This window comes from Macaca fascicularis, chromosome 15 (genome assembly GCF_037993035.2).
Source record: "Macaca fascicularis isolate 582-1 chromosome 15, T2T-MFA8v1.1".
Classification (NCBI taxonomy): domain Eukaryota; kingdom Metazoa; phylum Chordata; class Mammalia; order Primates; family Cercopithecidae; genus Macaca; species Macaca fascicularis.
In genome coordinates, this window is record NC_088389.1 from 96286328 (window position 1) to 96301975 (window position 15648).

Here is a 15648-nt window from a genome sequence, read left to right on the forward strand (position 1 = left end):
AGTGATTGACAATATTTGAATTCCAGTTCTCAAGCCTTCAATAATGGTAAAGGTCCCTCTTCCCTCAAAATAGCATTTTCATTTTTTTTTATAATGCCTAGATCATTTCAAATACAAGGTGTACAAAGAGCTATTAGGGCTGCAGGGTTGTGAGTGGGGTGTGCTATCTGCAGGCTTCAGGTGATGTTGATGTTAGTGGATACACAGGGTTTCTGACACACTGACCCTGGGTTTTCTTTCATATTTTGGTCACGTTGCCCCTGAATCAGCAGTTATGATTCTGATTCTGGCTCTGAATGCGGGCTGTGCTACTTTTCCCTACCTTCTTTACTGCTTTTTACAACTTCCACTGTCCCCTTCTTGGTCCAAGCTACCAGTCCCTTTTCTCAGATTATTGAAAGAGTCTAACTGGTCTACCTTCTTCCACATTTTCCCCACTACGTTCATTCCACACATGGCAGCCAGAATGATCCTGTAAAACCACAAGTTAGATCATACCCACTCCTCTGCTCACAATCCCTTTCCTTCAGAGAAAAAAATAGAAGTCTTCTCAATATCCAAAACACTGTAATCAGGCTCGCACATAACTCCCTAAACCCATCTCCTGCTCCTCTTACCCTCACCAACAATACTGGCCTTCTTGCAGTTCTTCAAACGAAGCATGGCTCTGCCTCAGGACATCTGCACTTGCTGTTCCCTCTGCCTACAACACTGTTCCTCCAGTTACTAACATGGTGCATTCTGCATTCTCTTCTTTCAAGGTCCCAGAGACTGTGTGGCCCTTCCTTTATTTTTCTCCATAGTCCTTATCACTATCTAAATTTTTATGTGCTTTACTTATTAATTTCTGTTGTTTTCTTCCTCTTGTTAGAACATAATCTCCACGAGCATAGAGATTGTCATCTTTGCTTCTTATTATAGTATCCATAGTGTCTAAAAAAAATGCCAGTCATGGAGCAATCAAATGCTTGTTAAAAGACTCATATTTCCTGCCATGATGAGATCCCAATCTGCCTGTTAGGTGGACTTTATTTTACTGTGCCTGCTGTGAGATCTGTCCCACCTGGACTCTCCTGGCCTGTGAGGGTCACTGGATGATTCTCAGGTATGTTCTGAGCTATGGCAGATTTCTCTGCTGCTTATAGCATCGAAGAATCATTGCTGAGTTATAAACCTTAATGTTGAACGTCCTTCCTGAAAATAGCATAGGATGAATCAAAAAGTGACTCTATTGATAACAAAGATACTTCTATCAAAAATGAATATACAAAGTTTACTAAATGAAATGTCAAAGTAAGAACAAGCAATATTTATAAATTTGTATGTTATTTTTAAAGTGATTTTAAATGTGTTTGTGTCACTACATACATTAATATTATAAGGAGAAATTTGGCTAGTTCAATTATGTCTATAAAAATTTAGTTAACCAAGTTGGCCCAAAGATACTTTTGGGGCTTCTTCAACTAATGGAAGAGAGGAGCTCTGTATATTCAAACATATATAGTATTTGCTAAGCCTCTCTCCCTCCCTCCTTCCCTCCCTCCCTCCCTCCCTCCCTCCCTCCTTTCCTTCCTTCCTTCCTTCCTTCCTTCCTTTCTTCCTTCCTTCCTTCTTCCCTTCCTCCCTTCCTCCCTTCGTCCCTTCCTTCCTTCTCTCTTCCCCTCCCCTCTCCTCCCCTCCTTTCCTTTCCTTTCTTTCTTTGAGACAGGGTCTTGCTCTGTCACCCAGGCTGGAATGGAGTAGCACAATTATAGCTTAATGTAGCCTCAAACTGGGCTCAAGTGATCCTCCTGCCTCAGCCTCCCAAGTATCTGTGACTACTGGCATGCACCACCACACCTAGATAATTTTTTTAAATTTTTTGTAGAGATGGGTGGGGTCTCACTATGTTGCCCAGGCTGGTCTTGAACTCCTAGCCTCAGGTGATTCTCCAACCTCAGCCTCCTGAAGTGCTGGGATTACAGGCATGAGCCACAGCACCTGGCCTAGCCTCTCTTCCCTCTCTTCTTCCTCTGCCTTTTTACTCTTCACCTTTTTCTCCACTTCCCTATTCCACTCTTCTCATCCTCCTCTTCTGTTTTGTCTTCTTGACCTTTTTGTTTTGCTTTCTCTCCATCCTTTCTCATTATTTTCAAATATGTACCTTTAAAAGATCTCCATTTTCCGTGGTCATATATACCCATTCTTGTTCACATGTCAATTTCCAGAGGATAGAAAATAATTCAGAAGAGTGGGGAAAATCAAATCTTCTTAGGTTGCTGAGAATGTCTAGGCACCTACACTGATGGACAAGGTCTGAGAATAGTCATGGAGAGGATGGTTCCAGCCACAAACCTGGCAAAATATCACTCATCACCCTCCCAGGTGTGGTGCTTCTCAGTACATAATTGCAAAAAAGTGGGTTTTTTTTTTTTTTTTTAAGTATAGGGTATGTCTTAGTTATTCCTTCTGTTGCAGGTATGAATTTGCTGCAAGAATTGACTTTTGTTTTTCTAAATCGAAAAGATTTGGCCAAGCTGTCACCCACTAGAGGTGGTGGAATATTTTCAGTGGTGTCTCTAGAAGTTTCTCCCTCTCTCGTGCGTCATGAAGAGTCCCACGGGGCTTTAGCTGTCAGAAAAAAAATCAAGGAACAGAGTCTTTAATCTTTAGTTCATTGTGATTGTCAAAGAAATGCTCATTCCCCAAGCCCTTTGGACCCTCTGAGGCATTCCCTTCTGCTCCACCTTGTGTTCCCCTACATTGTGGGAGTCCTGCCCCCGGCCCCCCGCTTCCACCTCCACTGCAGTCCCATCACCACCTGCACTGCTCCCTGACACCTGGAATGCTTTCCCTCTTGGACATCTCAGGTCCATTCTTCAAGGAGCCCGGCTTTCCTTTATCTTTCTTTTATATTCTTTTCTTTTAAATTCTGTTCTGTCTTGCTGAGGAGCCAAGGGGTGAGGAAAAGGGAAAACACCTCTCATTCTTTTTGTTACAGCTATGAGAATGAGACCGTATTAATGCCTCGGTATATTATTCACCCATGCTGCTATTTTTTCATTATCAGACTTGGGGGAGGTTTTCTCAAAAGCTCCTGCTGGAAATATTTGAACAAACTGTTAGAATGTACTTAAAATTTTTTTTTCATTTATTCCTAGATAACGTTTCTTGATTTCCATTATTTCTTATTTTTTGTTTCATCTCTATGAAAAGGACAGAACGGCTAAAATGAGCAAGTCTGGAGTTTGAGGTACAGTTGTGTGTCACTTAAAGACAAGGCTACATTCTGAGAAATGTGTTGTTAGAAATGTGTTTCATCATTGTGTGGATATCACAGGGTGCAATTACATAAACCTACATGGCACAGCTACTATACACCTAAGCTATATGGTACAGCCTGTTGCTCCTGGGCTACACACCTGTACAGCATGTTACTGTACTACATAACTGTAGGCGATTGTATCACAATGGTCAGTGTATGTGTATTTAAACATATGTAAACAGAAAAGGTACAGTAAAACTATGATACAAAAGATAACAAATCGTACTCCTGCCTAGGGCACTTACCATGAATTGAGTGCAAGACTGGAAATTGCTGTGGGTGAGTCACTGAGTGAGTGATGAGTGAATGGAAAGGCCTAGGACACTACAGTATACTACTGTAGACTTTATAAACACTGTACACTTAGGCTACATTACTTTTTTAAGTAATTGTGCTATGACATTATGACTGCAATGACATCACTAGGTGACAGGAATTTTTAGCTCCATTATAATCTTGTAGAACCACTGTTGTCTATGTGGATGGCTGTTGATTAAAACGGCATTATATGGCCCATGACTGTACGTTACACTACTATTCCATTAGTGTGTTTTTTCCACCTTTCCCCAGATCCTTTTTTAAAAAAGATTGATCTTATGAATACTTATTTTCCTTACTGTATTAAGAATAATGTATGTGGGACCAGGATCACATTTCTTTTTAGGCTAACTCCAAAGTCACTAAATGGCCAAAATCCCTGGTTGCCTTATAAGACAAGGATCTTTAAGACCAATCCCTGCAAATATTCCTTTATACAAGCTCATAAAATCTGTTCTATCTTTTCACTCCCTACTATCAGCACATTAGTCTGGGTCTAAGTGACTTTCTGCTGAGGAAACTGAAATAATCCCTGTTAATAATCCTGTAGTGGATCCTGCCAGTAGACTGTCCGAATCCCCACCCTTGCCTCTTCAGTGCACATTGTCCGGCCTTCCATTGCCAGCAGATGGATCTTTTTATGAAAGTTTCTCTGATGCCACCAGATGCCACGTTGATGCTCATATAGCAGACCAGAAATATTAGGGAAATACTAGCCCCACAACCACCCTCAGAAGCAGTCGTCAACTAATGACTGATGGGAGTTCATGTATGAATGTCCCAGCTTCTGAACCCCTTGGGTGGGCTATCTCTGAGGTATATGTACTCCATTGGCTCCCAAAGTGCCCCAACAAGATGGCTGTTCAGTTACCCACAATGGTAAATTGTTTGACAATGAACCTTGTTGGTTATCTTCTGTTCCTTGCCTCACTCCCCATTCCCATGCAGACATTCCCAGACTAAGCCATTAGCACTTGCGTCTTTGCTTTAGGGCCTTATTAAGAACCAACTTCCCTCCTGCAGAAAGACAACACAGAAGTCTCTTTCTGAAAAACAACATGTGCCCTCTTCCCTCACCCAGAGCTACCCCAGATGCCTCTCCCAACTGCCAGGCCAATAACTGAGGTCAAATCCCAGAGAAATACCGGGCCTGATGAGGATAAAGAGAGATTTTTCCTAAAGGACCTGCAACAACTACCTACAGCATTTACTTTCAAGAGCTGGCGAGTTCTCAGGGGCAGGACTACGAGAGTTCTTGACCAAAGGGCTGGAACACAAAAGTGAACAAGCAAGAGTGCATTGACTTGGAGTCACTTTCTCAGGACACGGTTTTTAGCACCCTGGTAAGGCCCTAGGGATGGGACAAACACACTGCTATGTGGCTTTCCAAAGCCTAGTAAAAGCAGTGCCCAGTTGCTGAGCAAAGGTGAAATGCCTGAGTTGCCACAGCAGATGGTAAAAAGGATGGAAAAAATAGATGGAAAATAAGATCAGAAACAGTTCACATTCCTTGGAATGAACAACGATACTCATTTACAGTTTTGCACCAGGGCTATGTTAGCTCGCCCACCCTCTGTCTTAATATAGTCCAAAGAGATCTGGACCATCTGGACATCCTGTAGAATATCACATTTGATCCATTACATCAATAAAATGAAGACATGGCTGCTATGCTAGGAATTTGGGTAAGAAACATGTGTTCCAGAGGGCAGGAGAGAAATCTTACAAAGATTCAGGCACAGGCCACTTTGGTGAAGCTTCCAGGAAGTCAGATGAGAATGTACACAAAGTATAAACATTTTCACATGCTAATACCCATCAGAGAGCATCCACTAAAGAAGAAACATTGAACAATTGACAAAATATTGCAGCCAGTTGACATTGGTCAGTCTTCAGCAATGGGCATGATGGACACCTGAATGGAGTGAACACAATGTCAGAGGTGAGGGCTGCACATGTGCCCAACAGCGTAAACTTATACTCACCAAGGCCAATCTAACTGCTGCTTCGTCTAAATGTAGAGTCTTCCAGCAACAGGAACAAATACAGCACTCCTGATATGGCCCTATTTCCCAAAGAGACCAAAAAACCACTCAGTGGCAACTTGACAACATTTGAGCTCCTTTTATTCTGGAAGGGCCAACAGTTTCCCCTCAGTGAGATAGTCTTATTCCAAATATGAGTTTGCCTTTCCCATCCACAAAGCCTCAGCCAGCATCAATATCCAGATGTTTATGCAGTGCCTGATCCATAAGCATGTTATCCTATGTAACATAGCATCTAAACAGGGGCACAAATCACAGCAAAGTGGGCACAGGAGTGAGCCCATGGTCATGTGATTCTGAGATCACATCACAGATGCACCATCAAGAGGCAACCAACCCACAATAGAACACTGCAGTGACCTATCGAAGGCACAGCTGGAGCACCAATTTATAGGCAATAGTCTACAAAAAGGAGGTGCTATCCTCCAGAATGCAGAATAAATAAATCAGAGATCTCTATAGAGTGCTATGCTCCTAATAAGAATACATGGGTAGAGGAACCAAGGGAAAGGAGCAGGAATCGTCATTCTTCCCATTATTCTCTATGGCCTTCTGGGGAAATGCATGTTTCCTGTCCCCCTAACTCTGGGCTCAGCAGGTTTAGAAGTCCTTGTCTTCAAAGGAGACACACTCTTGCCAGGGGACAGAGCAAGAGTTTCATTGAACTACAGATGTCTCCTGGACATTTCGAACTCCTTGTGTCCAAGATCAACAGGTAAGAAGGGGTGTCTCCATCTGGGCAATTGTGATTAACTCCAATAACTAAAGGAGATAGGACTGCTTTTGGTCAACTGAGACATGGGGGAATACATATAGAACCCAGGTGATCCAGGGGCGTCTCCATCTGGACAAGTGTGATTAACTTCAATAACTAGAGGAGATAGGACTGCTTTTGGTCAACTGAGACATGGAAGAATACATATAGAACCCAGGTGATCCAGGGGCGTCTCCATCTGGACAAGTGTGATTAACTCCAATAACTAGAGGAGATAGGACTGCTTTTGGTCAACTGAGACATGGAAGAATACATATAGAACCCAGGCAATCCACTTAGGTACCTCTCAGTTCTCCTTAGCCCCCACTGTAATGGTAAATGAACACAGGAAGCAACCCTTGGCTTAGAGGCTATGATCACTAGAGTGTCAGACCCTGTAAAACCAGTGGTTTGAGTCACATGACCAGGTTAGTCATCAAGACTTGCCAAGCTAATAGCCAAGGATGAGGTGAATTTAGAACGGATAGTGCCGCAGTGAGATGATGAGTACTTGCTGCAGCCCCCAGGAGACCATACTTTGTCCCCCTGGTCTCCCTCTTCTAACTTTCCCCTCATGAGCAGAGGGCCATAGGAACAATGGAGGCCATAGGAACAATTTAGGATATTTCTCCATCCCTAAACACAGATGGAGAAATAGCCCTGTGCTGTGTAAGTGGTAGACCTTGGCAGGCATGGAGTGAACTGCTCCAATCTCCTTTCAAGAGAGAACCGGCTGCGAGAGGTGTAGTTAGCTGATGTCTCCAGCTGCCACAACTTCAGCATCCACTGCAGCATTCATGCTGAGGCCTTGCGCTCCCTGGGTTGCTCCCAGCCAATGACTGAGCACAGCAGGGGTACCTGAACTGGGCCTTTCCTACTGAATTTAGGTTTCCTTTAAGGAGAAATATTTGCTCTGCAGTGCCATGTTGCCCTCACTGAGGCTTTCTCAGAGCTTTACTACAGCCCGAAGACTTTCTACCACATCCTCCTTCCTTCTGCCTCTCTCTCGACACACGTCAGATCTGTATCATGGTATCAGGCGCTCCCTATTTACTGCTATTTCCTCTCGCCTCGTCTTATTGTGAAGTTTTTCTCACAACATGTTTCTCACAACATGTCTCACAACATGCCTCCTAATTCTATCTTGGCATCTGCTTCCTGGAGAATTTAAACTGACATAATAGGTTTGAGCAAGTGGGTTAATTTTTTTCTTCATCTTAAAAGGAAGAGGTAGGCTGGGCACAGGTGCTCATGCCCATTAATCCCAGCACTTTGGAAGACCGAGGTGGGAGGATCACTTGAGGTCAGGAGTTCAAGACCAGTCTGGGCAACGTAGCAAAACCTATGTCTCTCCAAAAAAAGAAAAAAAAAAAAAAAAAAAAGGAAGAGAGGCATATTGAGTAGGTAAGTAGAGCTATATCATTATTCTAAGTACCAACTTGAAATTTCTATACTTTTTAAAAGTAAAGTGGGAGGAAAAATTAAAAATTATTTTTTCCATTTTTAACTTTTCTATTATACTTTAAGTTCTAGGGTACATGTGAACAACGTGCAGGTTTGTTACATATGGATACATATGCCATGTTGGTGTGCTGCACCCATTAACTCATCATTTACATTAGATATATCTCCTAATGCTATCCCTCCCCCTCCCCACACCCCACGACAGGCCCCGGTGTGTGATGTTCCCCTTCCCGGTCCAAGTGTTCTCATTGTTCAATTCCTACCTATGAATGATAACATGTAGTGTTTGGTTTTCTGTCCTTGTGATAGTTTGCTCAGAATGATGGTTTCCAGCTTTATCCATGTCCCTACAAAGGACATGAACTCATCCTTTTTTATGGCTGCATAGTATTCCACGGTGTATATGTGCCACATTTTCTTAATCCAGTCTATCATTGATGGGCATTTGGGTTGGTTCCAAGTCTTTGCTCTTGTGAATAGTGCTGCAATAAACATATGTGTGCATGTGTCTTTATAGCAGCATGATTTATAATCCTTTGGGTATATACCCAGTAATGGGATGGCTGGGTCAAACGGTATTTCTAGTTCTACATCCTTGAGGAATCGCCACACTGTCTTCCACAATGGTTGAACTAGTTTACAGTCCCACCAACAGTGTAAAAGCATTCCTGTTTTTCCACATCCTCTCCAGCACCTCCTGTTTCCTGACTTTTTAATGATCGCCATTCTAACTGGTATGAGATGGTATCTCACTGTGGTTTTGATTTGCAAGAAAATTATTCTTCATTCATGTTTGAAACAAACAAGTTTCTTATTTGTTCACCTAATAAAATAGACTCTTGGTTATCAAGTCTTTATTGCTCACAAATTAGGGAAATCACAAGAAAAAACTAATTGATACTTTCCAAAGGAAATAACTTTTATGAAGCCTGAAAGCAGAATTTTAAAATTTAAAATGCCAGCATATTAATTGTTCTTATCCTAGACAAAAAACTGAAGCTAGTATATGTTGCTTGAGGAGTTTTGTTTAACAAAACCATAGTGCATTATAAATGCACTGTGTATAAGTGACAATTAAGTGATATTATCTACTTTTTATTTCATTTCTCCATCATGTGCTGACACAATCTTTTATTAAGGTGAGACTGCTACAATCAGATAAACTTACCTCTTGGCCATATAATTTTCTGCTGCTCCAAAGTATGTCATCAAAGAAAGCAAAATATGACAAGGTTAATAGTGTGTTTACTAGACAGCAACTACAGCATTATGAATGCTCAATTAATGTTTAGACTACATTAGTGCACTTCATAGGAAATGTATGATATTGGAAAACATAATGCACACTATTCAGAAGCAGTTCTTTTTCACTAAAGAAAAATGTGCTGGCAACTGCTCCGTTTCCATGGATTTATGATTCTAATAGGTCCTGAAAATATAGCCCAATCCTTGCCAAAATCTCACTTGTGCTTTATATCAGTAACATGCCCTCTATCCCTGCTTATGCATTTGAGAAACAGAAAAACAACACAATTCGTTAAAAATCCACTAATTAGAACTCCAGAGAACTGATTTTGGGGAGGGGAAGATGTACGGGAGCTGACACCTAACTTATTTTATTTTTATGGAAAAAAGAAAATTGCACAAAATTATGTGAAATTGAAAAAAGAAGCAAACATTTTCCAGAATATGTTTGAAAGTGTATAGTTCAAATTTAAACCGTTTTTTAACATTTAATGGTATTAAATCACTTCAGGAGAACTCAATCAGCAAGAAGGATACAATTCTCTCCAATGTTCTACTTACAGAGAGAAGCATATTGTACATTTAATTCTTAAATTCTGGTACCTGCAATACAAAGAGGAACTGGGAGATTTAACCACTAGTTAACTAAAATATCAAATCAACAGACCCGGGGCAGTGGCTCACACCTGTAATCCCAGCACTTTGGGAGGCCAAGGCAGGTGGGTTACCTGAGGTCAGGAGTCCGAGACCATCCTGACCAACATGGTGAAACCCTGTCTCTACTAAAAATATAAAAATTAACTGGGCCTGGTGATGTATGCCTGTAGTTCCAGCTACTTGGGAGGCTGAGGCAGGAGAATTGCCTGAACCCGGGAGGCAGAGGCTGCCGTGAGCCGAGATCGTACCACTGCACTCCAGCCTGGGCAACAGAGCAAGATTCTGTCTCAAAAACAATTGTCAACTTGAACCCCATTCCTTAAATAACTGGGTTCCTTAAATAACCTTATTTAAGGTTCCTTACATAACCTTAGCTGCATGATCTAGGCACCAAATTCTCAATGCTCAGGTCCCACTCCAGACCAATTAAATCAGAATTACTGCTATTTAAAGAAAGAAAAACAAAAACTCCACAGGTGGTTCAATGTGCTGCCTAGATTGCTATCCACCACCTGGGACACTATAGTTATTTTAAGTTTTAAACCAGATTAGTTTAAGTCACAAATTAAATCTCTACTGCTGGATAAAAGCATATTTGCTACGTGACCTTTAATTTTTACCAGAGTACTAGAAAATCAATGAAATCCAATGCCTGGTTAACATTATATCTGATGGTCTTTCAATTCCGGGGTGGCCGTGTAATCCAGTTCCTGGCACTGAAATAGAAGGGAGACTCCTGCTGGGTCTTTTCCTTCTGGGATAAAAGGACAGAGCCCCACTGGGAGGAAAAAGTGGATTTCATTTCTTTCTCCACTTTCACTAGCCCTGAACTCTCAGATAAATACTGAAACTAAGGAGTACATCTTGCAATCAAATAGCAGCGAGAGAACAAAAAGTCAACATGTTGAGGCTGGTGGTAGAACAGAGACTGGAAGAGCTTGGGTCTTTGATGACATTGTTGTGTCATTGAACCACACCAACCAACTACCTTCCACATTTTTATGTTAAGAAAATGATTGCTTAAGCCACCATCAGCTGAGCTTTCCGTTACATGAAGTCAAATGTATTTCTTTCTTTCTTTTTTTTTTTTTTTGAGACAGAGTCTCCCTCTGTCACCCAGGCTGGAGTACAGTGGCACAGTCTCCACTCACTGCACCTCCGCCTCTCCAGTTCAAGCGATTCTCCGTGCTTCAGCCTCCGGAGTAGCAGGGAGTACAGGCATGCACTACCACACCTGGCTAATTTTTGTATTTTTGTAGAGATGGGTTTTCGCCATGTTAGCCAGGCTGGCCTTGAATTCCTGGCCTCAGGTGATCCGCCTGCCTCGGCCTCCCAAAGTGCTGGGATTGCAGGTGTGAGCCACAGCGCCCGGCCCTAAAGTATTTCAGATGGGTACACCTTAGTTCTCTCTTAAGCTACGAATCACTCAACATTTACTATTGGCTAAGAACTTTAAGATATTATCACTTTTAAGCCTCACAGCAACTCCAGAAACAAGTGTTGTTATTCCCATTTTACATATGCAGAAACTGAGACCCATACAAGTTAACTATCTTGTCCTTGGCCATACAGAAGTTAGACTTTAAGCCAGGTTCCTTTGATTCTAATCTCAGTGCTCTTCATTACATTGCTATAGTACTGTTATTAACCTCTTGGATGTGTGCAAGTCTAGCTGCTCTGATTAAATTGTGTATCATGCAAGAAGAGCATGTTAGGCTTGTAGGAGTACACCTAATGGTCTACATTTAGGTCAATAGATATTTGAAGAATTAATGGGTTTGCTTGAAAAAAAAATTACAGGATAAACTTTTTTTGTGCTGTTCTGCAAAACCACATGATGCTTTAAATTCACTCCACCAAAAAAAAAAAAAAAAAAAAAAAAAAATCAAAATCAATCCACTTTCACAGAAGACTTGATAAAAACGTTTTTAATAATAATCAATGGCTTTGGTATGTGATAACATTTTTTCTCCCTCCCTGGTGAAAAAGCAAATAAATAGTAGGGTTTTGGTGTAGATGCTTAAGGCAACTATATGGACCTATCTTCAAGGATATGGGGTGCTGCTATCTGTCGAGTTGAAAAGACAAACGTACCCCTTTCCAGGGTTGTGTGCTAGCGTGTATTTTGTAATTTTTTTTTTCTTTTTGGCCAGCATTTACTCTTCAGGTGTTTCAAGGTGTCTAATATCCCCACTACTATGCTATTTGCCCAAAAGGCACTGCTGATGGGCCTCCTGCAATTGCTGTTCCGTATTCTCTTAGCATTTACTGAATTATTGAAAGCAGTACAGAGGCAGCCACGTTGAGTTTAGAGTCAGGCTCACTGGACCAAAGCTACTATGTTTTGCCTTTCTCTGTAAAATGAGAAAAGACCTATTTAAAACTGTTCTTATGAGACTTAAGTGAGCTGAAATGTAAACAAACTAGTAACAGTTAAGGCAGACAACAAGAAATTATCAAATATCTATGTGCTGAATAGTGAGATAAGTGCCTGGAAAGTAATGATGGCCCCTGTCATCAAGAAGCATACAGTCTACTAAATTGCCAGTTTCAACTCTAACTCCTTAGTGGCCAGAAAACGGAGTAAGTTGGAAGATAGTAAAATCTGAAGTCTGGCACCTGGGATCAAGTGCCAGCTCTCAACTTTTCCGATGTAGTGGGTTGAATAATCTCCAAAAGTATGTCTATGTCCTAACTCCCAGGACATGTGAAAGTGACCTTATTTGGGAAAAGGGCCTTTGCAGATGTGATTAAATTAAGGACCTCCAGATGAGATGATCTTGGATTATCCCCGTGGACTCTAAATTCAACGTTCAGTGTCCTAAAAACACAGAGAGGTGACACAGGCACAGAAGAAGGCCATTAGAAGACAGGCAGAGATTGGAGTCATGCAACAAGCCACGGACCGCCTGTAACCATCAGAAGCTGAAGAAGCAAACGAATCTCCCCTAGAGCCTTGAAAAGGTGCAGGGCTCTGCCAACAGCTTGATTTTGGAATTCTTGCCTCTAGAACTGTTACAGAATAAAATCCTGTTGTTTGACACGACCAAGTTTGTGGTGTCAGTTTCTTCATCTGGAAAATGGGGCATATATCCTAACCACAATTTTATTTCCTGAAGTATAAAGTGCAATAACAGCACTTTCCAGGCACGAGCAGACATTAAAAATGGCAAACATTTATTGAGAGCGTCCCATGCTAAGCGCTTTGCACGTGTAACTTAATTATTTCTATTTTATTGATCAGGAAGCCAAGGATCAGAAAAATTTTGTAATTTTCCCAGAGCCACACAGCTAGCAAGTGAAAAAAACGGGATTACAATTCAAACCGATTCACGATACCCCTTTTATCCTCCACACTGGACTGCTCAGGAAGTATGCAAATTAACACACTTTAGAAACTTTAGCTACTTCAATATTTGTTCAGGCTATGGGATTCAGGCCTCTTATTAACCACGCCGGCCAAGTCTCTCCTTCAGCAGCCTGTTCGACCTCGCAAGAGATCTCCCTTTCTTTCCAGCACGGAAGCGACAGGGTTAATGACGTCATTTTCTCGTGACCGTTGTCGCGTCCTCTGACCGACGGATCCTTTCAAGGGCCAAAATACTCGCTCCTCAGGAGGGGGCATAACAGCAGTGGACCAATAGAAACTCCGAATTTTTGTATTGCCTGGTAAGCTCCACCTCTTAGTCACTGATCCGCCGCGGAAGTTGAAAAAAAGCGGTCCGGGGGCGGAGCAAGGCAAGGAAGCGGAAGCGGAGCCGCGGTCGGGATCCGCTGCGCAAGTTGCCTCTGTCCCACGTGTGCGGTGAGTGTGGCCGGCTCAGCGGTCGCTCCTAGGAGGGGTTCGCGCCCTACCGGGCGCTGGAAGTCGGAAAGGTCTCTCGGGGCTGCTGTCCACTGGGCAGTCTCCTGTGGCCTCTTTCTGAGCTAGGAGTTAGGAACTGATTGGAACCTGGCAAGGAGGGCGGAGCTCCGACCTCTCTCCCACCACGTTGCCTTGCGTGCTGGGTTAGATTGGACTAGCTTCACTCTAGAATCCCAGCCCGTGCTCGGCCTGATCAGCCTGTCTGTGCTGTTTCACAAACACCAACTCCAGTACTAGGTGGTGTACCTGAATGTACGCAGATTATAAGTGCTGGGAGGAAACGAACTGGAAGCTGAGTTGGGAGATAGTGGAGTCTGAAGAAGTGATCTTTAAGCGGAGATCTAAAGCATGGCGAGAGGCCACCGGAGATCTGGAAACTCGGGGAGTACTTCAAGCAGAGGCAATAATCGGCTAAGTCTCTGAGATGGGAGCTAGGAAGGAGTACAGTTGGAGTACAAGATAAAGTTATTGGGATAGAGTGGAACTAGGTTCTGTAGGGTCTTGAAGGACATGATGGGGATTTTTTTTTTCTATACAGTAGGAAAACATTTCCGTTGCTATTACCATGTGTAGAAAACATTGAAGGCTTATAAGCAAGTGAGAATAATGAATAGGCCCTGGTTCTCTTTAGAAGATGTATTTAATTTGGAAGCTCAAGAGATTGTATTGATAATAGTTTGCATTAGGGTGGTGACTTAAGGGGCATTTAAGAGAACTAACTTATGGTTCAGTGTGGCAGACAAGAGAGAGGAAAATGTCAAGGGTAACTCAGGTTTCTTACTTGAGCAGTAAAATAGATGATGTGCCATTGGTTGAGATAGGGGACAGTGGGGCAGGGAAAAATAGTATCTTGTTGTCTGTGGGACAAACAAGAATAACATAGAGAACAACATAAGAGAAGTATGTTTTAGACATATTAAGGGTAAGATGCCTGTTAGACACGTAATTAGAGGTATCAGATAAGCAGTTATACACAAGTTTGGAGCCCAAGGAGAAGTTCATAATGGAGACATGATTTGGGAGCACTCAGCATAAAAAGCCAGGAGATTGGATAAGACCATCTAGGGAGAAGTGTGGAGAGAGAATGGACGTTCCCTGAGACAAAGATTTGAGGAATGCTGACATTTAGAGGTTGGCCTATAAGAAAATGTCATTTAAACTGAATTTGAAGGATGGGTAAGAATTGTGTTGGCAGAGAGAATGGCTTTAAACTTCACTATTCAGATAAAGAATAATGAGAAAGATTGACTTCTGTGTGGTGTTGATGGGTGGGGTGAATTAAGACCACATTTTGAATGGCTGTGAATGCCTGAGTTGGAACTTTTTCCTGAAGGCAGTGGGAAAGCTTTGAAGCTATTGGAGCATGGAAATGACATGAAATAGGTGTGCTAGTGGAAGATTAATCAGGCAGCAGAAAGTGGATCAAAGCAGATTAGATCTAAACAAAACTGAGCAAGAGCTAACAGGAGCCAGAATGGGGTAATAGAGGGAAAGGAAAAAGAGGGGCCAATTCTGAGAGACACTATGGAATGTGATGATTGATTATCAAGGTACAGGGTCCCTGAGCAAAGCAAATTGCATTTTGCCGAGTGCAAGAAGCAAGACCCAAAAAGTTACATATTGTATGATTCCATGTATATGAATGACATTCTGGAAAAGACAAAATAGGCATGAAAACCTAATCATTGGCAGTCAGGGAAGAGGGAAGGAGTTGATTACAAAGGAGGTGTACCAAGGGACTTTCTAGAGTGACAAGACTTTTCTGTGAGATACTGTGGTAGAGGATGCATGACTCTTAGCCATTTGTTGAAGCCCATAGAATTATACACCAGAAAGAGTAAACTTGACTATATGCACATTTAATAAATCTGCCAGCATTTCTGGGGATGCAATGCTGACTGTGACCAATCAATTAAGCTATATTATAAACATATAACTTCACTAAAGAGAGTGAAGGGCTGATCTAAGTAGCTTTTTTTTTTTTTTTTTTTTTTTT

At 42.0% G+C, this 15648-nt stretch overlaps 1 protein-coding gene across 3 annotated transcripts in view; it reads left to right on the forward strand.

The window, feature by feature from the left end:
* Positions 1 to 13506: 13506 nt before the first annotated feature.
* Positions 13507 to 15648, forward strand: part of PUM3 (pumilio RNA binding family member 3) — a 41150-nt gene continuing 39008 nt past the window's right edge. For 2 of the 3 annotated variants that reach the window (XM_005581832.4, XM_074017578.1), the window contains exon 1: positions 13507 to 13592. The gene's annotated coding sequence lies outside the window, so the exon portion shown is untranslated. Of the gene's footprint in view, positions 13593 to 13798; positions 13890 to 15648 lie in introns of those variants that run through there. The other variant, XM_065530612.2, reaches the window with a different exon arrangement.